Consider the following 25,047-nt stretch of genomic DNA (forward strand, 5'->3'; position numbering starts at 1 on the left):
CTTGTTAATTTCCAAATCAAATCCCCTTTGCATCTTCATAGCCAATAATTGAGCATTTCATTGCAATTCCTCGTGAGACGACCCGGAGTCTAAATACTTCGGTTAATTCTTATTGGGGTTTGTACTTGTGACAACCAATATTTTTGCATGAGAGGATTCTTTGTTAGTTTAGAACTATACTTGCAACGAGATTTTATTCAATTGAGGAAATTCTAGACCATCACAACAATTCACTCATCAGCGACCCGAGAAGGGTGGCAAAGTTCGAGTTTTAGGGGAGGTGCTGCTGAAATTTTATGAGAATTTTGAAAAGTTATGTTTTGGTTAGTTTGGATTAAAGAATTATTTTATTTGATTTTGATTTATTTGAGAAAAGAATGAATTATTTTTGAGTTTAAATTATTGAGAAAAGACTTATGTTTTGAGTTTGATTAAGAAATTACATTTGGAGAAATTTTAGTGAATTTTAAAAGTACTTGGTTTTTGATTGAATTATTCCGTTTTAAGACATTTTGGAAAAATTGAAGAATTTGAATTTTGATTTAGCAAAACGTGACGATCTCTGAGCCTTTAGGAATGTTTTAAATTTAAGAATGAAACTGAAATTGCTTTTGGTTTAAATGATTTGGTTTTGAAATTGGTTCGAAACTTTTGGTTTACCTAATTTGGTTTTGGTTTAAATAATTTGGTTTTGGTTTAAATTTGATTTTGATAGATTCAAATTGAGAAGCTATGATTTTAAGGATTTTTAACAAATTTTAGGAAATGAGATTAGTTGTCGCTCCCCTAAAATCTAGAGGCCTTGCTGAGGGGTTTAACTAATAAATGATTTTCTTTTGTCTTTTAAAAGAAGAATTGGTTTTATGTGAAATTATTTTGGAGGTTTTGGAGAATGTTATAAAGAGGTGGTATTGGATTTAAAAGAGAAAGAGATTTGAGATTTGAATTTCCTGGGTAAGATGCAAGGATTGTAGTTTGTCCCACTTGCTCTAGGTCAAGATTTTAAAAGACGGTGGTTTTGAATGTGAACTTTGACCTGGCAAGGATCGTAGTGGTGTACTGCTTGTCCAGTGTCATAATGGTGGGGATCGTGGTGGTATACCGCTCATCAGGTGGGAATCGTGGTGGTGTACCACCCACCAGTTTTCATGAGGATGATATCTGGGTTAGCTACCGGATGTCTCGGGTTTTGGTAAAGTAACCGACACGTGAAATCATGGCCAGTAGGGTAGGCATGCATCATGTTGCATTTGTTTGTTTTGTTTAGGTGTGCTTAAGTGTTTTGGTTTGCCTATCTGATAGATTTTGTTTAACTGGTAACTGTCATACTTGCTATAACTGTTCATGAAATGTGTTTTCCTTGCATTATTTGTGTCTTTAATTGATTCTGTTTTGGGATTGAGTTTTGATGGTGATTTATTTTTAATTGGACTGGAGGCTGAGCTGATTTGATTTGGGCCGGAGGCCAAGTTGATTTAATTTGGGTCGGAGGCCGAGTTAATTTGATTTGGGCCAGAGGCTATGTTTGGCTGGATCAATGGTAAGTTTTGGTTAAAATGGTTTCTTTATAAGTGGTTAAATGTATGGAATGTTATTTTGCATGAAATTTCATAAGAAAAATATGATTTTTAAATTTGGATAATGAACTGACGATCACTGCATCATGCGATTGAAAATAATTTTATCTAAAATATCTTCTTATGATAATTCTTAAAAACTCTGTACTGAGAACCAGCAAGGACGATGCTTTCACCCCCTACATACTTCTCTTTTCTGGATGGACGAGGAAGCTTGTGGAGTTTTTGTTAAGTTCTTAGATATGGTGTTTCTGTTTGTATATATATTAGTCATAGTTTTTTCCTCGCCTTTGTCATTATAATTTTGTAAGAGGGATAGGATTTGTATGATTTGTATGTATATAATATGTAGAAGTGACTTGTGTAAGAAGTCTTGTATGTATGTATATGCATGTTAGTAAAAATTTAGATGTATTTCTGGTTTTTTGATGACAAGTCATCTTATGCTAGTTTTACAAGCATTTTTTCATTAGTTTCATTAGGTTTTATGCACTTTCTTGCACAATAAGTAAGTAATTGGAGTGGATTTTACACAAAAATCGTAGGTTTTATGATAGAATTAATTGATTTCATGAATGATGCAAAGACCTTGAGAAGTTGGTGATACTTTAATTAGTTATTTGGTTGCTTGTAGGTGAAGAAATGAGAAATAAAATGCAGCATTCAATGAATGAACGTAGCGTTCAAAGAGTGAATGCCCATGAAGAAAGAAGTGCTCAACCAAATCACACAAGAAGTAGTGTTCAAGCAAGTGAACGCCACGTTCACTTTAGTGAACGTTTTCGGGCTTGGAACCAAGGAAAGCTGGGCGCGCATCAAACCAAGGAAGGGTAGCATTCAAAAATCTTAGCGTAGCATTCCCTTTTGGCAACGTTTTCGTACTTTTCAAGCCTTGGGGAGGAAGGCTCAGGTAGGTAGCATTCAAGGTTTTGAACGTAACGCTCGAAGAGGGGGCACTCAAACAAGACCCAGCGCTCGAGGAAGGTAACATAGCGTTCACTTTTGGCAACGTTTTCGTGCTTCAAGCCTTGTGGAGGAAGACTCATCAAGAGCCACGTTCAAAGAGTGAACGTAGGTTCACTACAACAATGCTATAGGAAGGCAATTGTGGCACGTGAGGAAGCATGCTTGGAGCAGTGAACGTAGCGTTCACTTAAGTGAACAGAGCGCTTCCCTGGGAGCTAGCCAACTCGACCCTAACCCATGCCACTTGAACCAAGCCATCCGAATCCACTCTCCTTCAAGTCCAAGGCCAAAGGCCCATTCCAAATTTTGAAGACCAAAATAGAATGTGTATAAATAGGATCAAATTTAATTTGTAAAGGACCTTTAGCTCATTTTAGTTTTTTCACTTTTAATTTTTATTTTGTTTGAATTTGGGAATTGGGATTGGATTTATTTTCTTTCTATTTGTTCTTTCTTCTGCAACTTCTACTTTCTGTTTTGGGTTTTGAACTGAGATTGGAGAATTCCATTGAAATTCTTCATCTTAGGATCATATTTTACTTTTCCTTTTTGTTCTTCTAAGAATTGAAAGTTGGATCTGAATTTCCTTTTTCTGTTTTCATTTTTATTTCTTCTGCAAATTTCTTTTTTGCTTGTTCAAGAAAGCAATTGAGATCTAGATCTACTTTCTGATCTTATTGCTCTTCTACACTTTTCAATTTCTCTTTTATATTTTCACAATTGAGCTAAGTTTTCTTGCTGTTTTTCTCTTCAAGTAATTCTCCATTTCTAATTTTGCTACTGAGATCCAGATCTAAATCTACATCTCATAGTTCTCTGATTTACTTCAATTTACATTTTCTAGTTCAAATTTGAATCCCAATACCCAAATCCCTTTATTCTTGATGCAATTTAAGCTTCCTATCAATTTACATTCAGTAATTTAAGTTTCTTGCACTTTAAGTTTCAGTTATTTACTTTTCTTGCAATTTAAGTTTCAGCTCTTTTACTTTCTTGCACTCTAATTTTCTGCACTTTACTTTTCTGCCCAATTTATTTTTTGCACTTTTATTTTCTTGCAATTTTACTTATGTTAATCAAAATCACTCAAATCATCAAATATTCGCTTAACTAAATTCATCATCTAACTAAAATTGCTCAATCTATCAATCCCTGTGAGATCGACCTCACTCTTGTGAGTAATTACTACTTGATGCGACCCGATTCACTTGCCGGTGAGTTTGTGTGGAATCATTTTTCCTTCATCAAGTTTTTGGCACCGTTGCCGGGGATTAATTTAGATTGACAATGATTAAGTAGGGTGATAATCTAGATTAAGCATTTTCTTTTTATTTTTACTAAGCACTCTAACTATTTGAATTTTTGTTTAAGCTAACCTTAACATAACTCTAGCAATGGAGTGGATTGTTTGTGGTTTCTGGTTTTGTGTGTATGACAGAAGCAAGGAGAGAAGTCTCCACCTCCTGTAACCTTGACGAGAGAACTCTGCGAAGACTAAGAAGAGAAGTAAGAGGAAAGGGGATTATTGGTTAAGAGGAATCAGAAGGAGAGGATCAATTGATGGAGGATAACATCCCAAATCACACTGATGGTGTGGCCAACAACAATGGCCAGCCTCAGAGAAGAGTTTTAGCTTCATACACTATCCCCAACCCAAGGAATTGTGAGAGTAGCATCCTAACCCCCAATGTCCATGCTAATAACTTTGAACTCAAGCCTCAATTGATTACCCTTGTTCAAAACAATTGTGAATATGGAGGTAGTGCTGCTGAAGATCCAAACCAACACCTCTCTGTGTTTTTGAGAATCTGTGACACTGTCAAAACTAATGGAGTCAACCCTGACATCTATAAGCTTCTTTTATTCCCATTTTCACTGAGAGACAAAGCCAAACATTGGTTAAAAACCTTCCCTAAAGAGAGCATTACCAACTGGGATTATTTGGTTAGCAAATTTCTAGCCAAATTCTATCCACCCCAGAAAGTTATCAAGCTAAGAACTGATGTGCAAACCTTTAGACAGCAGGAAGGAGAATCATTGTATGAAGCTTGGGAGAGGTATAGAGCTCTAATCAGAAGATATCCAGAAGGAATGTTCAGTGAATGGGTGGAGTTGTAGAATTTCTATGAAGGCTTGTCCTTACCTTCAAGGAAAGCTTTGGATTATTCCTCAGGAGGATCTTTGCAAATGATGAAAACTGCTCAGGAGGCACATGATCTTATAGATATGGTGGCCAACAATGAGTACTTCTACTCCTTTGAAGGATTTGATACCATACTAGCTCAGAACAAACTCATTGGTGCACGAAATTGTGATCACATTTTTCACAACTCTGCACAACTAATCAGCAAGCGCACTCGGTCGTCCAAGTAATACCTTATGTGAGTAAGGGTCGATCCCACAGAGATTGTCGGCTTGAAGCAAGCTATGGTCATCCTGTAAATCTTAGTTAGGCGGATTCAAATGGTTATGAGGTTTTGATAATTAAAAGATAAATAACACGTAAAATAAAATAAGATACTTATGTAATTCATTGGTGGGAATTTTAGATAAGCGTTTGGAGATGCTTTGTTGCTTTTGAACCTCTGCTTTCCTATTGTCTTCTTCCAATCATGCGTGCTCCCTTCCATGGCAAGCTGTATGATCCTCTCGGATGAAAAATACCAGGTACGGTTTCTGCACGGCTAATCAACTGTCGGATTTCTCGTCTCGGATGAAAAATACCAGGTACAGCTACCACACGGCTAATCATCTGGCAGTTCTCACTAGCGTTAGAATAGGATATCTCTATCCTTTTGCACACTGTCACTGCGCCCAACATTCGCACGTTTGAAGCTCGTCACAGTCATTCCGTCCCAGATCCTACTCGGAATATCACAGACAAGGTTTAGACTTTCTGGATCTCAGGAATGCTGCCAATTGGTTCTAGTCTATACCACAAAGGTTCTAACCTCCGGACTCGGTCTGTGGATTAGAGACCCAAGAGAATATACTCTGGCTGTCGTCCAATGACTACGTTGAACATCATGTAGACTGCTTGTGGTTGTCAGGGACGCGGATCTTGGCTAAGCGAGTAACGAAGATAGTGGGTGATTGTCATGGGTCACCCCTTCATTCTGACTTAACTGAATTAAGTACGAGAGTATATCTTGGAGAAGAAGTAAGCATGAATTGAAAGAGAAACAATAGTACTTGCATTAATTCATGAAGAACAGCAGAGCTCCGCACCTTAATCTATGACGTGTAGAAACTCCATCGTAGAAAATACATAAGAGAAAAAGGTCTAAGCATGGCCTTGTGGCCAGCCTCCAATGTCTAAGGACTAAACATCCAGAGATATGAATACAATAGTAAAAAGTGCTATTTATACTAAACTAGTTACTAGGGATTACAGAAAATAAGTAACTAAGTGCAGATAGTGCAGAAATCCACTTCTGGGGCCCACTTGGTGTGTGCTTGGGCTGAGCATTGAAGCTTTCACATGCATAGGCCATTCGTGGAGTTAAACGCCAGCTTGGGTACCAGTTTGGGCGTTTAACTCCAATTCTGGTGCCAGTTCTGGCGTTTTACGCCAGAAAAGGATCTCTGGCTGGCATTTAGACGCCAGTTTGGGCCATCAAATATAGGGAAAAGTATGGACTATTATACATTTCTGGAAATCCCAAGATGTCTACTTTCCAAAAAAATTGAGAACGCGCCAATTGGTATTCTGTAGCTCCAGAAAATCCATTTCGAGTGCAGGAGGGTCAGAATCCAATAGCATCTGCAGTCCTTTCCCAGCCTCAGAATCAGATATTTGCTCAGGTCCCTCAATTTCAGCCAGAAAATACATGAAATAAAAGAAAAACACACAAACTCATAGTAAAGTCCAGAAATGTGGTTTTGCATAAAAACTAATAAAAATATAATAAAAAGTAACTAAAACATACTAAAAATTATGTAAAAATAATGCCAAAAAGGGTATAAATTATCCGCTTATCACAACACCAAACTTAAATTGTTGCTTGTCCCCAAGTAACTAAAAACAAAATAGGGTAAAAAGAAGAGAATATACAATAAATTTCAAAAAATATCAACGAACCTTAAGTCCAATTAGATGAGCGGGACTAGTAGCTTTTTGCTTCTGAACAGTTTTGGCATCTCACTTTATCCTTTGAAGTCCAGAATAATTGGCATCCATAGGAACTCAGAATTCAGATAGTGTTATTGATTCTCCTAGTTCAGTATGTTGATTCTTGAACACAGCTACTTTATGAGTCTTGACCGTGACCCTAAGCACTTTGTTTTCCAGTATTACCACCGGATACATAAATGCCACAGACACATAACTGGGTGAACCTTTTCAGATTGTGGCTCAGCTTTGCTAGAGTCCCCAGTTAGAGGTGCCCAGATTTCTTAAGCACAGTCTTTTTGCTTTGGACTATGACTTTAACCGCTCAGTCTCAAGCTTTTCACTTGACACCTTCACGCCACAAGCACATGGTTAGGGACAGCTTGATTTAGCCGCTCAGGCCAGGATTTTATTCCTTTGGGCCCTCCTATCCATTAATGCTCAAAGTCTTGGATCCTTTTTACCCTTTCCTTTTAGTTTAAAGGGTTATTGGCTTTTTCTTCTTGCTTTTTCTTTTTCTTTCTTTTTCTTTATTTTTCGCCCTTTTTTCGCAAGCTTTGTATTTTTCACTACTTTTTCTTGCTTCAAGAATCAATTTCATAATTTTTCAGATTATCAATAACATTTCTCTTTTTTCATTATTCTTTCAAGAGCCAAAAATTTTAACATTCATAAACTTCACTATAAAAAATATGCACTGTTCAAGCATTCATTCAGAAAACAAAAAGTATTGCCACCACATCAAAATAATTAAACTATTTTCAAGATAGAATTCGAAATTCCTATACTTCTTTTTCTTTTTCAGAAAACATTTTTCATTTAAAAAAGGTGAAAGATTCATGGAACATTCATAGCTTTAAGACATCGACTCTAAACACTAATGATCATGTAATAAAGCCAAAAACATAGACAAAACATAAAGCATAAAAACGAAAAAAACAGAAAAATAAGAACAAGGAAATTAAAGAACGGGTCCACCTTAGTGACGGTGGCTAGTTCTTCCTCTTGAAGATCCTATGGAGTGCTTGAGCTCCTCAATATCTCTTTCTTGCCCTTGTTGCTCTTCCCTCATAGCTCTTGTTGAAGTCCATGAGTGGGCTCTCTTGTTTGCTACATCATCTTTCTAGTGATGGGCTTTTGAGATGAATCTCTCCATCTCCCATGACTCAGAGTTGGAAGCAACTACCTTCCCTTTCCTCTTCCTAGAGGTTTCTCTGGCCTTAGGTGTCATTAATGATTATGGAAAAACAAAAAGCAAAGCTTTTTCCACACCAAACTTAAAAGGTTTACTCGTCCTCGAGCAAAATAAGATAGAAGGGAGTAGAAAAAGAATGATGCAATTAATTTTGAAAACTTATTACAGTATACAAGAAAAATTAAAAAGAGCTGAAAAGAATTTGAAAAGATATGTAAGTTTTGAAAACGTTTTAGAAGGAATTGAAATGAATTAAAAAGAGAATTAAAAATAATTGGAATGATTATTAATATTTGAAAATAGAAATTGAAAGATGAACGTTTAAAATATGTTTGACGCAAAGAAATCATGATTTAAAACATGAAAAATTGAAAAAAATCGAATTGGAAACAAAATTACCTCCCTTGTGTCATCTTGTCGTTAAACGCCCATAATGCTATCCATTCTGGCGTTTAATGCCCACTTGACTGCCTCTTTGGGCATTTAACACCTAGCCAGATACCCTGGCTGGCGTTAAATGCCAGGAATCCTTCTTTACTGGGCGTTTTTCTGAACGCCCAGAATGCTGCCATTTCTGGCGTTAAACGCCCAAAATACTGCCTATTCTGGCATTTAACGCCCAGAATGCTGCCTGCATGGGTGTTAAACGCCCATTCTGCTATCAAACACCAGTAAGCCTGTCCTCCAGGGTGTGCTGTTTTTGATGCTGTTTTTTATTTCATTTTAATTCCGCAGCTGTTTTTATGATTCCACATGATCATCAACCTAAAGAAAGCATAACATGGGAATGGAAAACAAATGTCTATAAAAAATACATATAATTAAATAACATTGGAGTGCCTCCCAATAAGCGCTTCTTTAATGTCAATGGCTTGATAGTGAGCTCTTAGAGAGCTTCACAGAGATTCGGAGCTTAATCGTGGCCTCCAAACACCAAACATAGAAGTTGAGTGTGGGGGCTCTGTTTTACTCTGTGTTGAGAGAAGCTTTTCATGCTTCCTCTCCATGGTTACAGAAGAAGATCATTGAGCCTTAAACACAAGGTAGTCCTCATTCAATTGAAGGACTAACTCTCCTCAGTCCACATCAATCACAGCCCTTGCTGTGGCTAGGAATGGTCTTCCAAGGATAATGGATTCATCCTCATCCTTCCCAGTGTCTAGGATTATGAAGTCAGCAGGGATGTACATGCCTTCAACCTTCACTAAGACATCCTCTACAAGTCCATAAGCCTATTTCATCGATTTGTCTGCCATCTCTAACGAGGTTTTTGCAGCTTGTACCTCAAAGATCCCTAGTTTCTCCATTACAGAGAGTGGCATGAGGTTTATTCCTGACCCCAGGTCACACAGAGCCTTCTCAAAGGTCATGGTGCCTATGGTATAGGGTATTAATAACTTTCCGGGATTCGGTTTCTTCTAAGTTAATTTCAGTTGAACCAAGGCATCCAGTTCATTGATGAGCAATGCAGGTTCATCCTACCAAGTCTCATTACCAAATAACTTGGCATTCAGCTTCATGATTGCTCCTAGATACTGAGCAACTTGCTCTTCAACAATATCTTCACCCTCTTCAGAGGAGAAATACTCATTAGAGCTCATGAATGGCAACAGTAAGTTCAGTGGAATCTCTATGGTCTCTGTATGAGCCTCAGATTCCTTTGGTTCCTCATTAGGGAACTTCTTAGTGGTCAGTGGACGTCCCTTGAGGTCTTCCTCATTGGAAATCACTGCCTCTTCCTCCTCCATAGGTTCGGCCACTTTGGCTATATTGATGGCCTTACACTCTCTCTTTGGATTCTCTTCTGTATTGCTTAGAAGAGTACTAGGAGGGATTTCAGGAACTCTTTTACTCAGCTGACCCACTTGTTCCTCCAAATTTCTGATAGAGGACCTTGTTTCAGTCATGAAATTGAGAGTGGTCTTAGATAGATCAGAGACTATAGTTGCTAAGTCAGAGAGGCTCTGCTTAGAATTCTCTGTCTATTGCTGAGAAGATGATGGAGAAGGCTTGCTATTGCCAAACTTATTTCTCCCACCATTATTATTATTGAAACCTTGTTGAGGCTTCTGTTGATCCTTCTATTAGAAGTTAGGATGATTCCTCCATGAAGGATTGTAAGTATTTCCATAGTATTCTCCCATGTAATTCACTTCTTCCATTCCAGGATTCTCAGGGTCATAATCTTCTCCTTCAGAGGAAGCTTCTTTAGTACTGCCAGATACAGCTTGCATTCCAGTCAGATTCTGAGAAATCATATTGACTTGCTAAGTCAATATTTTGTTATGAGCCAATATGGCATTCAGAGTATCAATCTCAAGAACTTCGTTCTTCTGAGTCATCCCATTATTCACAGGATTTCTTTCAGAAGTATACATGAACTGGTTATTTGCAACCATTTAAATGAGTTCCTGGGCTTCTACAGGTGTTTTCTTCAGATGAAGAGATCCACCAGCAGAGTGGTCCAATGACATCTTGGACAATTCAGATAGACCATCATAGAATATACATAAGATGCTCCATTCTGAAAGCATGTCAGAAGGACACTTTCTGATCAATTGCTTGTATCTTTTCCAAGCTTCATAGAGGGATTCACCTTCCTTCTGTCTGAAGGTTTGGACTTCCACTCTAAGCTTGCTCATCTTTTGAGGTAGAAAGAATTTAGCCAAGAAAGCATTGATCAACTTTTCCCAAGAGTTCAGACTTTCTTTAGGTTGTGAGTCCAACCATATCCTAGCTTTGTCTCTTACAGCAAAGGGGAAAGCATAAGTCTGTAGACCTCGGGATTAACCCCATTGGTCTTAACAGTGTCACAGGTTTGCAAGAATTCAGCTAAGAACTGATGAGGATCATCCAATGGAAGTCCATGAAACTTGCAATTCTGCTGCATTAGAGAAACTAATTGAGGCTTAAGCTCAAAGTTATTTGCTCCAATTGCAAGAATTGAGATGCTTCTTCCATAGAAGTCGGAAGTTGGTGCAGTAAAGTCACCAAGCATCTTCCTTGCATCTCCACTATTGTTGTTGGGTTCGGCTGCCATGTCTGCTTCTTTTTCAAAAATTTCTGTAAGGTCCTCTCTAGAGTGTTATGCTTTAGCTTCTGTTAGCTTCCTCTTCAGAGTCCTTTCAGGTTCAGAATCAGCTTCAACAAGAATGTCCTTATCCTTGTTCCTACTCATATGAAAAAGAAGAGAACAGAAAAGAAGTGGAATCCTCTAGGTCACAGTATAGAGATTCCTTTATGTGAGTATAAGAATGGAAGAATAGAAGAATGAGGTAGAGAGAAAATAAGCGGAATTCGAACACAGAGTGGGGGAGAGGGTTCGAATTATGAGTAGAAGAGAAGTGTTAGTAAATAAATAAAAAAATAGAAAGAGATGAGAGAGAGAGTATTCGAATTTTAAGAAGAGGGAGAAGAAAAATATTTTTATTTTTATTTAATTGTAAGTTAGAATTCGAAATTTAAGAAAAGAAATAAAATAAAATTAGAATATAAAATAATTAGTTAATTAAAAAGAATTTTGAAAAAGTGGTTAGTTGTTTTCGAAAATGAGATGTGAAAAAGTAGTTAAGCAATTTTCAATTTGCTTTTATTTCCTTTGGAAAAAGATAAGAAATAGTAAACTTTTTTTTTTAAATTAAAACAAGTCAAGTGGTTAATTGAAAAAGATTTGAAAGTAAATTTTGAAAAGATAGAAAGTTAGAAAAAGATTTTGAAATTAGAATTTTAAAAAGATATGATTTAAATTTATTTTGAAAAAGATTTAAAAAAGAGATTTAAAAAGATTTGATTTTTAAAATTAAAGTTGATGACTTGACTAACAAGAAACTAAAAGATATGATTCTAGAGTCTAAATATTGAACCTTTGTTAATAGGAAAGTAACAAACTTGAAATTTTTTTGAATCGAAACATTAATTGTTGGTAATGTTTTCGAAAATATGAAATAAAATTAAGAAAAATATTTTGAAAATTTATTTTGAATGATTTTCGAAAAACATGAAAGAAAAATGAAAAAGATTTGATTTTGAAAAAGATTTGAAAAGATAGAATTTTTAAATTGAAATTTTGGCTTGACTAACAAGAAACAACTAAATTTTAAAAATTTTCGAAATTCATGAGTGAAATAAGGGAAAGATATTATTTTTGATTTTTTTGAATTAATGAAGAAAGAGAAAAACAACAAAATGACACAAGACATAAGAATTTAAGATCAAAACAAATAATGCATGCAAGAACACTTTGAATGTCAAGATGAATACCAAGAACGTTTGAAGATCAAGATGAACATCAAGAACATATTTTTGAAAATTTTTTTTTAAGAAAAGAAAGACATGCAAGACACCAAACTTAGAAATTTTTAATGTTTAGATACTATGAATTCGAAAATGCATATGAAAAACAACGAAAAGCACAAAACAAGAAAATCATAAGATTAAACAAAGAAAATCAACAAGAACAACTTGAAGATCAAAAAAGAACACGATGAATTTTCGAAAATTTAAGAACAATTTAAGACATGCAATTGACACCAAACTTAAAATTTGACACATGACTCAAACAAGAAACACAAAATTTTTTGGTTTTTATGATTTTATTAAAATTTTTTTTCGAAATTAAAACTAAAGAGCTTAAACATAAAATAAAATTACCCAATCTAAGCAACAAGATGAACCGTCAGTTGTCCAAACTCAAAGAATCCCCGACAACGGCGCCAAAAATTTGATGCGGGAAATTGTGATCACACTGTTTACAACTCCGCACAACTAACCAGCAAGTGCACTGGGTCGTCCAAGTAATACCTTACGTGAGTAAGGGTCGATCCCATGGAGATTGTCGGCTTGAAGCAAGCTATGGTCATCCTGCAAATCTTAGTCAGGTGGATTCAAATGAGGTTTTGATAATTAAAAGGATAAATATAACGTAAAATAAAATAAGATACTTATGTAATTCATTGGTGGAAATTTCAGATAAGCATTTGGAGATGCTTTGTTGCTTATGAACCTCTGCTTTCCTATTGTCTTCTTCCAATCATGCGTGCTCTCTTCCATGGCAAGCTGTAAGATCCTGTCAGATGAAAAATACCAAGTACGGTTTCTGCACGGCTAACCAACTGTCGGATTTTTCATCTCGGATGAAAAATACCAGGTATAACTATCGCACGGCTAATCATCTGTCAGTTCTCACTAGCATCGGAATAGGATCTCTCTATTCTTTTGCACACTGTCACTGCGCCCAACATTCCCGAGTTTGAAGCTCGTCACTGTCATCCCGTCCCAGATCCTACTCGGAATACCACAGACAAGGTTTAGACTTTCCGAATCTCAGGAATGCTGCCAATTGGTTCTAGCCTATACCACGAAGGTTCTAACCTCTGGACTCAGTCCGTCGATTAGAGACCCAAGAGAATATACTCTGGCTGTCATCAAATGACTACGTTGAACATCATGTAGACCGCTTGTGGTTGTCAGGCACGCGGATCTTGGATAAGCGAGTAACGAAGATAGTGGGTGATTGTCACGGGTCACCCCTTCATTCTGACTTAACTGAATTAAGTATGAGAGTATATCTTGGAGAAGAAGTAAGCGTAAATTGAAAGAGAAACAATAGTACTTGCATTAATTCATGAAGAACAGCAGAGCTCCGCACCTTAATCTATGAGGTGTAGAAACTCCACCGTCGAAAAAACATAAGAGAAAAAGGTCTAAGTATGGCCGTGTGGCCAGCCTCCAATGTCTAAGGACTAAACGTCCAAAGATATGAATACAATAGTAAAAAGTGCTATTTATACTAAACTAGTTACTAGGGATTACAGAAAATAAGTAACTAAGTGCAGATAGTGCAGAAATCCACTTCTGGGGCCCACTTGGTATGTGCTTGGGCTGAGAATTGAAGCTTTCACATGCATAGGCCATTCCTGGAGTTAAACGCCAGCTTGGGTGCCAGTTTGGACGTTTAACTCCAGTTCTGGTGCCAGTTCTGGCGTTTTACGCCAGAAAAGGATCTCTGGCTGGCGTTTAGACGCCAGTTTGGGCCTTCAAATCTCGGGCAAAGTATAGACTATTATACCTTGCTGGAAAGCCCAAGATGTCTACTTTCCAACGCAATTGAGAACGCGCCAATTTGGTATCTGCAGCTCCAGAAAATCCATTTCTAGTGCAGGAGGGTCAGAATCCAACAGCATCTGTAGTCCTTTCTCAGCCTCTGAATCAGATTTTTGCTCAGGTCCCTCGATTTTAGCCAGAAAATACCTGAAATCACAAAAAAACACACAAACTCATAGTAAAGTCCAGAAATATGATTTTTGCATAAAAAATAATAAAAATATAACAAAAAGTAAGTAAAACATACTAAAAACTATGTAAAAATAATGCCAAAAAGGGTATAAATTATCCGCTCATCACTCATGCACTAGCAACTCCAACAACAAATTAAAACAATGTCAAAGAGGATGGATGAATTGCAACATACAACAGTAAGCACAACTAACCAACCATCAGTGATGTGGGGACAGCACGAGGAAAACTATGAGGAGCAGCAGCAAGAGCAAGTGCAGTACATGCACAACCAAGGTTCCAGATCAAATGACTTCCATGGAGACACTTACAACTCATCCTGGAGAAACCACCCCAATCTGAAATGGGGAGAGAACCAAAACCAGTAACCTTGGCAAAGAAACTTAAACCAAAATAACTTCAGAAACACAAACCATCAAAACACTAACCAAAATCCATATAGAAAACCACAAAACAATCAACCTCAACCCAACTACTATCCACCCAGCAACTCATCCACTAACCAAAATAACTATCATCCACCCTCAACATTCCATAATCAACCACAACCACCCCACGAATCTCAGAGAATCTCCAACTTGGAGATGATGATGGAAAAGATGATCAAGCACCAAGAATTGGCCAACAAAAATCATGAGGCCTCACTGCAGAATCTAGAGAGGCAAATTGGTCAATTATCCAAGAAAACAGTGACTGAGAGACCAACTAATGCACTGCCAAGTGACACCATTCCCAACCCCAAGGAAGAATGCAAAGCCATCCAATTAAGGAGTGGAAGAACCTTGGTAAATGACAAGAGACCAGCTGAGAAAGAAACTAACAAGAGGCCAGTTGAGATTGATAAGGCAAGCAGCAAGGAAGAAGTGACACTCAAAGATAAGTAAGACCAAGAGAAGCTCAAGGAGAAAGAGGAACCTCAAGCTTCAAAGAAGGGGAAGCAGATTATTGAAGAACATTCACAAGCACAGAGGAAAGAAGTGAAGCCTTACACCCCTCCTCTACCATATCTTCAAAGATTTCAAAAGGAGATCAAAGACCAACAGTTCCCCAGATTCCTAGAAGTGTTTAAGAAACTTGAGATCAACATTCTACTTGCTGAAGCTCTGGAACAAATGCCTCTATATGCAAAATTCCTCAAAGAGCTCATCAACAAGAAAAGGAGCTAGAATGAGAAAGAGACAGTGATCCTAACCCAGGAATGTAGTGCAGTGATCCAAGAAGGCATCCCACCAAAACTCAAAGACCCTGGGAGCTTCTACTTGCCTTGTACCATTCATAACACAGTCATTGACAAGGCACTGTGTGATTTGGGCTCCAGTATCAACCTCATGCCTCTGTCTATGATGAGAAGGCTATCTATAGAAGAAGTGAAGCCTACACAGATGTCATTGGAGCTAGTGGATAGATCTCTGGTAATTCCTAAGGGGGTGATCAAAAATCTCTTGGTCAGAGTGGGGAAATTCATATTTCCTGCAGATTTTGTAATCCTAGACTTAGGTGAAGAGGGGAATGACTCTATTATATTGGGAAGACCTTTCCTGGCCACAGCAAGGGGCATCATTGATGTGGAACAAGGAGAAATGACCTTGAGGGTAAATGATGAGAAGATCACCTTCAATGTCTTTTAGGAAGTACAGCATACTGTTGAAGAGAAAAACTGCATGAGAGTTGAAGAAGAAGAGTTACAGTGGAAAGAAAAACCCAATGAAGTGCTCATCAGCTCATCTGCAAAGCAAGAGATGGACATTGGAGAAGAAAAAGAGGGAAAGGAACATGTGAAGGCTAAGAAGAGAAGGCAGGAAGGGATTAAAGATTTGATTATTGAGAAGGAGGTCCCTGACATAAAACCTGCTGCAAGGAAAGAAGGACAATTGTAGAAAGGAACGAAGAGTAAGAAAAGGATTCCAAAAGGGTGGAAGAACAAAAGGATACCAACTGAAGGATTCTCAAAAGGGGACAGAGTAAGATTGATCTATCAACAGTCGGAGACAGATCCACAAACTGATGATTACTACACCATCAACAAGATACTCTCACTTGAGCATGTGGAGATTGACCATCAGCGCACAGGAAGAAGGCTCACAGTGAGAGGAGACAAACTAAGGCACCACAATTATCAACCAGCCTAACAAGGGACCAATGTCAAGCTAGTGACAATAAAAGAGCGCTCCAAGGGAGGCAGCCCATGATTTAATGTTCTTGCTGTTATTTTAATTTCAATAATTATTGGTTTTTCTATCATAAATTTGAGCTCTCATGAGTGGATTTGATAATGGCACATATAATTTTGGAACATATGTTTGACTCCTAAGTTTGGTGTGCCTAAAGGCACTTTAAAATAGCTTTTCAAGCATGATTGATCATAGAACCATTCTAGGATATATAGTCATTCTTTCTGTTTAAGTATATAGCCAAACATTAAGTTTGGTGTCTATATATGCTATGAATTTTAAGAAATTCACTTTTGCTCAAAAGCTCAACTTCATGAATAGATAAACTAGACATTGCATCATTTTATGAGTTTATGGTAGTATGGTAGCAAATAAAATGTTCCTTATAATGAATATATAAATTATGATAGATATTCATTGGTTTTATATGGATCACTTAGAATAAAACAAGTTTGGTGTTCACCAAAATTTTGTTCAATTTCTAAGAGGTATGGTGATGAGCGGATAATTTATACCCTTTTTGGCATTATTTTTACATAGTTTTTAGTATGATTTAATTATTTTTCATTATATTTTTATTAGTTTTTTCAAAAGTTACATTTCTGGAATTTACTATGAGTTTTTGTGTTTTTCTGTGATTTCAGGTATTTTCTGGCTGAAATTGAGGGACCTGAGCAAAAATCTAATTCAGAGGCTGAAAAAGGACTACAGATGCTGTTGGATTCTAACCCTACTGCATTCGAAATGAATTTTCTGGAGCTATAGAAGCCCAATTGGCACGCTCTCAATTGCGTTGGAAAGTAGACATCCTGGGCTTTCCAGCAATATATAATAGACATACTTTGCCCGTGATTTGATGGCCCAAACTGGCGTCCAAATCCAGCCTAAAACATCTTGGCGTAAAACGCCCAAACTGGCACCAAAATTGGAGTTAAACGCCCAAACTGGCACCAAAGCTGGCGTTTAACTCCAGGAACAGCCTATGCACGAAAAAGCTTCAATGCTCAGCCCAAGCACACACCAAGTGGGCCCCAGAAGTGGATTTTTGCACTATCTGTACTTAGTTACTCATTTTCTGTAACCCTAGGTTACTAGTTTAGTATAAAAACTACTTTTAGAGATTTATTTTACGTCTTTTTATCTTTGATCGGGCTTAGGCTATCATAGACCATGGAGGCTGGCCTCACGGCCATGCCTAGACCTTTTTCACTTATGTATTTTCTACGGTGGAGTTTCTACACCCCAATGATTAAGGTGTGGAGCTCTGTTGTTCTTCATTAATTAATGCAAGTACTACTATTTTTCTATTCAATTCACGCCTACTTCTTCTCCAAGATATACTCTCGTACTTAATTCAGTTAAGTCAGAATGAAGGGGTGATCTGTGACAATCACCCAATATTCGTTACTCGCTTAGCCAAGATCGCGTGCCTGACAACCACAAAGCGGTCTACATGATGTTCAACGTAGTCGTTGGATGACAGCCAGAGTATATTCTCTTGGATATCTAATACATGGACCGTGTCCGTGAGATTAGTATCTTCGTGGTATAGGCTAGAATTATTGGCAGTCATTCCTAGGATCCGGGAAGGGATGACTGTGAAGAGTGATGTGTGGGTTTTTTTTTGTTGATATAGAATTTCCTCAATTGAATGAATTCTCGTTGCAAGTATAGTTCTACACCAACAAAGAATCCTCACATGCAAAAATTTAGGTTGTCACAGAACAAAACCCCTAATAAGAATTAACCGGAGTATTTGGACTCCCGGTCGTCTCCCTAGGAACAATGAAGTGTGTGCGTATTGGCTATGAAGGGGTAAAGGGGGTTTTGGTTTATAAGAGGGCAGAAAAGTAAATCAAACAAGTAATGGAAGAAAGCAAGATAAAGAACTCTTGGCTAAGACTTAGGTAATTGAGATCGGCATCCTTGTCAACAAACCAAATATTGGTAATCATGAGAGGCCAACCCATTAAGTCTACTTCTCAAAAGCTTTAAGTACGTAACATCTACTCCTAAGCTCGAAGTATGTCAAAAAGGTTTGATCACATCAACCCTTAAATCCCAACCTACCTACTAATTAGCTTAGTAGTGGGTTAGCGTCAATGGGCATCAAATTGATTACCAAGGGTTCTCAAATCACCAAATACATCATACCCAATAACTCATGTTTACTCAATTCCCTTAGCTTAGACCAAGAGTTGACAAAACTACTCAATAACTAAAGAGAACATTTCATCAAACATGTAGAAGGCAATAAAAGTAAACATCATAAATTGCAATAATAATAAAATCTACCAACTACTAATTGCAAGTAAAGTAATTTCACAACTCAATTCATCAATAAAAAGAAACATCAACATCAAATTGCATTAATTGTAAATCAAATCCAACATAAGTTCATCATCACAAAAGAGAGCAAAATGAGAAATTAACATCACAAATAAGAGAATCAAGACGTAGAAATGAGAAATTATAAAAGAAACAAGATGAGATCAAGTAATTAAACATAGATCTAGAAAAATCTATCCTAATCCTAACCTAATTCTAGAGAGAAGAGGGAGCTTCTCTCTCTAGAAAACTAACTAAAGGCTCATGTTGGCTAAAACTAATTGCTCCCCCTTTGCTTGGACTTCAATTCTGCATGAAATACACTCAGAAACAAGTTGGATTTGGGCCTGGGCAGCTCAGAAATCGCCCCCAGTATTTTACCTTTAAGTGGGCCACGTGAGAGTATCGGCGCGTACGCGCCATGTGTGCGTGCGCGTCGATTTGGCTATTTCTTCATCCGCACCGATGCGGTATGTACGCGTGCGCGTCCTTGTGCGAAACCACTTCTGTGCGTGCGCGCCTTGTACGCGTGCGCATCCGTTGGTGCATTCCCAATCTTTGTTTCTTCATGCATTCTCCCCTTTGCATGCTTTTATCCTCATTTCTTCCACCCAATACTTGCCTTACAAACCTGAAATCACTCAACAAACACATCAAGGTATCGAATGGAATTAAAGTGAATTAAAATCACCAATTTAAGGCCTAAAAAGCATGTTTTTACACTTAAGCACAATTCAAGGGAGAATTACAAAACCATGCTATTTCATTGATTAACTACGGGAAAAGGTGATAAAATTCCCCAAAATAAGCACAAGATAAATCACGAAATCAGGGTTTATCAAAGAGCTTTAAACCTGCGAATGTTGGGCGCAAGTGACAGTGTGCAAAAGCATCAATGGATTCTATTCCGACGCTAGCGGGAACCGACAGATGATTAGCCATGCGGTAGCTGTACCTGGTATTTTTTATCTGAGATGAGAAATCTGACAGTTGATTAGCCGTGCAGAAACCATAGAGGACCATTTTCACTGAGAGGAACTTACAGGTTGCCATGGAAGGAAGTAACGCATGGTTGGAAGGAGGCAATAGGAAAACAGAGGTTTAGAACCAACAAAGCATCTCCATACGCTTATCTAAAATTCCCACCAGTGAATTACATAAGTAACTTTATCTTATTTTATGTTTTATTTATATTTTAATTATCAACACCTCATAACTATTTGAATCCGCCTGACTGAGATTTACAAGGATGACCATAGCTTGCTTCAAGCCGACAATCTCCGTGGGATCGACCCTTACTCACGTAAGGTTTATTACTTGGACGACCCAGTGCACTTGCTGGTTAATTGCACCGGAGTTGTGAAAAGTGTGAATCACAATTCCGTGCACCAAGTTTTTGGCGCCGTTGCCGGGGATTGTTCGAGTTTGGACAACTGACGGTTCATCTTGTTGCTTAGATTAGGTAATTTTATTTTATGTTTAAGCTTTTTATTTTTTATTTTTTTTATTTTCGAACAAAAAAAATATAGTTTTCAAAAAATTCAAAAAAAATTGTGTGTTCTTCAGAATTTTTAAGAACGAATTCTAGAGTTTCATAAGATATGTTGAAGCTTGGCTGGCTGTTTAGCCATGTTTAATCTTTTGGACTGAGGCTTTCACTTCTCATTGACATCCTTGTATGTTTTATGCTAATGCTTGGCTGACTATTTGGCCATGTCTAATTTTTTGGACTGAAGCTTTCACTCAAAGCTTGGCTGGCCATTTGACCATGTCTAATTCCTTTGGACCAGAGCTTTAGACTAACATTGCATGATTCTTGGAATTCTTATTAAAATTTTGTATTTTTTTATTTTCTTTTTCCAACATAATTTTCGAAAAGTCCAAAAAAAATTTTAAAATCATAAAAACAAAAAATATTTTGTGTTTCTTGTTTGAATCTAGTGTCAAATTTTAAGTTTGGTGTCAATTGAATGCCTTTAATTTTCTAAAATTTTTGAAAAATTCATGCATGTGTTCTTCATTGATCTTCAAATTGTTCTTAATGATTTTCTTTGTTTGATCTTTACATTTTCTTGTTTTGTGTCTTTTCTTGTTTTTTATATGCATTCTTGAATTATTAGTGTCTATAGAATAAAAATTTTTAAGTTTGGTGTTTTGTATGTTTTTCTTTTCTTAAAAATTTTCAAAACTATGTTCTTGGTGTTCATCATGATCTTCTAAGTGTTCTTGGTGTTCATCTTGACATTCAAAGTGTTCTTGCATGCATTTGTTATTTTGATCTTAAATTTTTATGTTTTGTGTTATTTTATTGTTTTTCTCTCTCCTCATTAAAAAATCAAAAATAAAAAATAATACCTTTCCCTTATTCTTCTCATAAATTTCGAAATTTTGAATTGATTTAGTCAAAAAGTTTTAAAATTTAGTTGTTTCTTGTTAGTCATGTCAAAATTTCAATTTAAAAATTTTATCTTTTCAAATCCTTTTTCAAAAATCAAATGTTTTTCATGTTTCTTCTTAATATTTTAAAAAATTTTAAAATTGATTTTCAAAATCTTTTCCTTATTTTTATTTCATATTTTTGAAATTAATGCTAACATTTAATATTTAGATTCAAACATTTTCAAGTTGTTACTTGCCTATTAAGAAAGGATCAATCTTTAAATTCTAGAATCATATCTTTTAATTTCTTGTTAGTCAAGTAATCAACTTTAATTTCAAAAATCAAATCTTTCTAATATCCTTTTTAAATATTTTTCAAAGTAAATTTCAATCATATCTTTTTGAAAACTTAATTTCAAAATCTTTTTCTAACTTCTTATCTGTTCAAAAATTGATTTTCAAATCTTTTTCAATTAACTACTTAACTTTTTGTTTGATTTTAAAAGTTTTCTATTTCAATCATATCTTTTTCAAAACCAGCTAACTACTTTTCTCTCTCCAATTTTCGAAAATAACTAACCCCTTTTTCAAAATTCTTTTTAACTAATTAATTGTTTTAATTTCTAATTTTATTTTATTTCTCTTTTTAATTTTTGAATTTTAACTAATAATTAAAATAAAAACAAAAATATTTTTCTTTTCTTCTAAATTAAAATTCAAATACACACTCTCTCTCATCTCCTTCTATTTATTTTATTTATTTACTAACACATCTCTTCTTCTTATAATTCGAACCCTGTTCTCCTCTCTCTGTGTTTGAATTCTTCTTCTCCCTTCTTCATTCTATTTCTTCTATTCTTCTACTCACATAAAGGAATCTCTATACTGTAATATAGAGGATTCCTATTCTTTTCTGTTCTCTTCTTTTTCATATAGGTAAGAACAAGGATAAGAACATTCTTGTTGAAGCTGATCCTGAACCTGAAAGGACTCTAAAGAGGAAGTTAAGAGAAGCTAAAGCACAAAACTCTGGAGAGGACCTAACATAAATTTTCGAAAAAGAAGTAGAGATGGCAGCCGAAAATAACAATAAGATGCTTGGTGACTTTACTGCACCCACTTCTAATTTCTATGGAAGAAGCATCTCAATTCCTGCAATTGGAGCAAACAATTTTGAGCTTAAGCCTCAATTAGTTTCTCTAATGCAGCAGAATTGTAAGTTTCATAGACTTCTATTGGAAGATCCTCATCAGTTTTTAGCTGAATTCTTGCAAATTTGTGACACTGTTAAGACCAATGGGGTTAATCCCGAGGTCTACAGACTTATACTTTTCCCCTTTGCTGTAAGAGACAGAGCTAGGACATGGTTGGATCTCTTCATCTGAAGAAGACGCCTGCAGAAGCCTAGGAACTCATTGAAATAGTTGCAAATAACCAGTTCATGTACACTTCAGAAAGAAATCCTGTGAATAATGGGACAACTCAGAATAAAGGAGTTCTTGAGATTGATACTATGAATGCAATATTGGCTCAGAATAAAATATTGACTCAGCAAGTCAATATGATTTCTCAGAGTCTGACTGGAATGCAAGCTACATCAGGCAGTACTAAAGAAGCCTCCCCTGAAGGAGAAGCTTATGACCCTGAGAATCCTGCAATGGAAGATGTGATTACATGGGAGAATACTATGGAAACATCTATAATCCTTCATGGAGAAATCACCCTAGTTTCTCATGGAAGGATCAACAGAAGCCTAATCAGAGCTTCAATAATAATGGTGGGAGAAATAGGTTTGGCAATAGCAAGCCTTTTCCATCATCTTCTGAGCAACAGATAGAGAATTCTAAGCAGAGCCACTCTGACTTAGCAACCATAGTCTCTGATCTATCTAAGACCACTCTCAGTTTCATGACTGAAACAAGGTCCTCCATTAGAAACTTGGAGACACAAGTGGGTCAACTAAGTAAAAGAGTTACTGAAACTCCTCCTAGTGCTCTCCCAAGCAATACAGAAGAGAATCCAAAAAGAGAGTGCAAGGCCATAAACATGCCCAACATAGCCGAACCTGGAGAGAGTCAAAAGGCAGTGATTTCCAGTGAGGAAGACCTCAATGGACGTCCACTGGCCACTAAGGAGTTCTCTCATGAGGAACCAAAGGAATCTGAGGCTCATATAGAGACCATAGAGATTCTATTGAACTTACTGTTGCCATTCATGAGCTCTGATGAGTATTCTTCCTCTGAAGAGGATGAAGATATTATTGAAGAGAAAGTTGCTCAGTATCTAGGAGCAATCATGAATCTGAATGCCAAGTTATTTGGTAATTAGACTTAGGAGGATGAACCTCCATTGCTCATTAATGAACTAAATACCCTGGCTCACTAGAAATTATCTCAGAAGAAACCGGATCCCGAAAAATTCTTAATACCTTGCATCATAGGAACCATGACCTTTAAAAAGGCTCTGTGTGACCTTGGGACAAGTATAAACCTCATGCCACTCTCTGTAATGGAGAAACTAGGGATCTTTGAGGTACAAGCTGCTAAAATCCCACTAGAGATGGCAGACAATTCAAGGAAACAGGCTTATGGACTTGTAGAAGGTGTCTTAGTGAAGGTTGAATGCATGTACATCCCTGCTGATTTTATAATCCTAGACACTGGAAAGGATGAAGATGACTCCATCTTCCTTGGAAGACCCTTCCTAGCCACAGCAAGAGCTGTGATTGATGTGGACAGAGGAGAGTTAGTCCTTCAATTGAATGAGGACTACCTTGTGTTTAAGGCTCAAGGATCTTCTTCTGTAACCATGGAGAGGAAGCATGAAAAGCTTCTCTCAATACAGAGTCAAACAGAGCCCCCACACTCAATTTCTAAGTTTGGTGTTGGGGGCCATCATCAAGCTCTGAGTCTCTGTGAAGCTCTCTAAGAGCTCACTGTCAAGTTATTGACATTAAAGAAGCGCTTATTGGGAGGCAACCCAATGTTATTTAATTACATTTATTTATTTTCCATTGTTATTTTATGTTTTTTTTAGGTTCATGATCATGTGAAGTCATAAAAACAACTGCAAAATTAAAGCAAAATGAAAAACATCATCAAAAATAGCACACCCTGGAGGACAAGCTTACTGGCGTTTAAACGCCAGTAGGGATAGTAGAATGGGCGTTTAACGCCCAGCCTGGCAGCATTCTGGGCGTTAAACACCAGAATGGGTAGCACTCTGGGTGTTTAACGCCAGAAAGGGCTGTCTGGCATCTGGCTGGCGTTAAACGCCAGAAATGGGCAGCAGACTGGCGTTTAACGCCAGTAAAGGTAGCAAAGCTGGCGTTTAACGCCAGGAAAGGTAGCAGAGCTGGCGTTAAATGCCAGGATTGGCACACAGTGGGTGTTTGAATGCCAGAATAGTATAGGGAGTAGAATTCCTTGACACCTCAAGATCTATGGACCCCACAGGATCCCTACCTACCCCACCTCTTCTTCTCTTCTCTTTAAATATTTCCATAACACTCTTCCCCATATACCCTTGACCAATCCCATCAATAACTCTTCCTCAAATACCCCTCACCTATCAAATCTTACCCTCTTCTCCATAATCTCTTCACCACTCATATCCATCCATCATAAAACGCTACCTACCTCACCATTCAAATTCAAACCATTTCCCTCCCAAACCCTCCCTTTCATGACCAAATTCCCCCTCTCTTCTACACTATAAATACCCTTCCTCACTACCTTCAATTTCACACATCATACACACTACTACCCCCCTTGGCCGAAACCTTCACTACCCTCCATCTCCTCCGTTTCTTCTTCTTCTACTCCTTTATTTCTTCTTTTGCTCGAGAACGAGCAAACCTTCTAAGTTTGGTGTGTGAAAAGCTAAGCTTTTTATTTTTCCATAACCATCAATGGCACCTAAGACCGGAGAAACCTCTAGAAAGTGGAAAGGGAAGACAATTGCTTCAACCTCCGAGTCATGGGAGATGGAGAAATTCATCTCAAAGGTTCATCAAGACCACTTCTA

At 37.0% G+C, this 25,047-nt stretch overlaps 1 non-coding gene across 1 annotated transcript; it reads left to right on the plus strand.

Moving 5' to 3' along the window:
- Positions 1–10,377: 10,377 nt before the first annotated feature.
- Positions 10,378–10,485, plus strand: LOC112746241 (small nucleolar RNA R71). The gene has a single exon (XR_003174135.1). It is a non-coding gene; the product is annotated as a small nucleolar RNA R71 (small nucleolar RNA).
- Positions 10,486–25,047: the final 14,562 nt, after the last annotated feature.

The sequence above is a fragment of the Arachis hypogaea genome, chromosome 14 (genome assembly GCF_003086295.3).
Source record: "Arachis hypogaea cultivar Tifrunner chromosome 14, arahy.Tifrunner.gnm2.J5K5, whole genome shotgun sequence".
Classification (NCBI taxonomy): domain Eukaryota; kingdom Viridiplantae; phylum Streptophyta; class Magnoliopsida; order Fabales; family Fabaceae; genus Arachis; species Arachis hypogaea.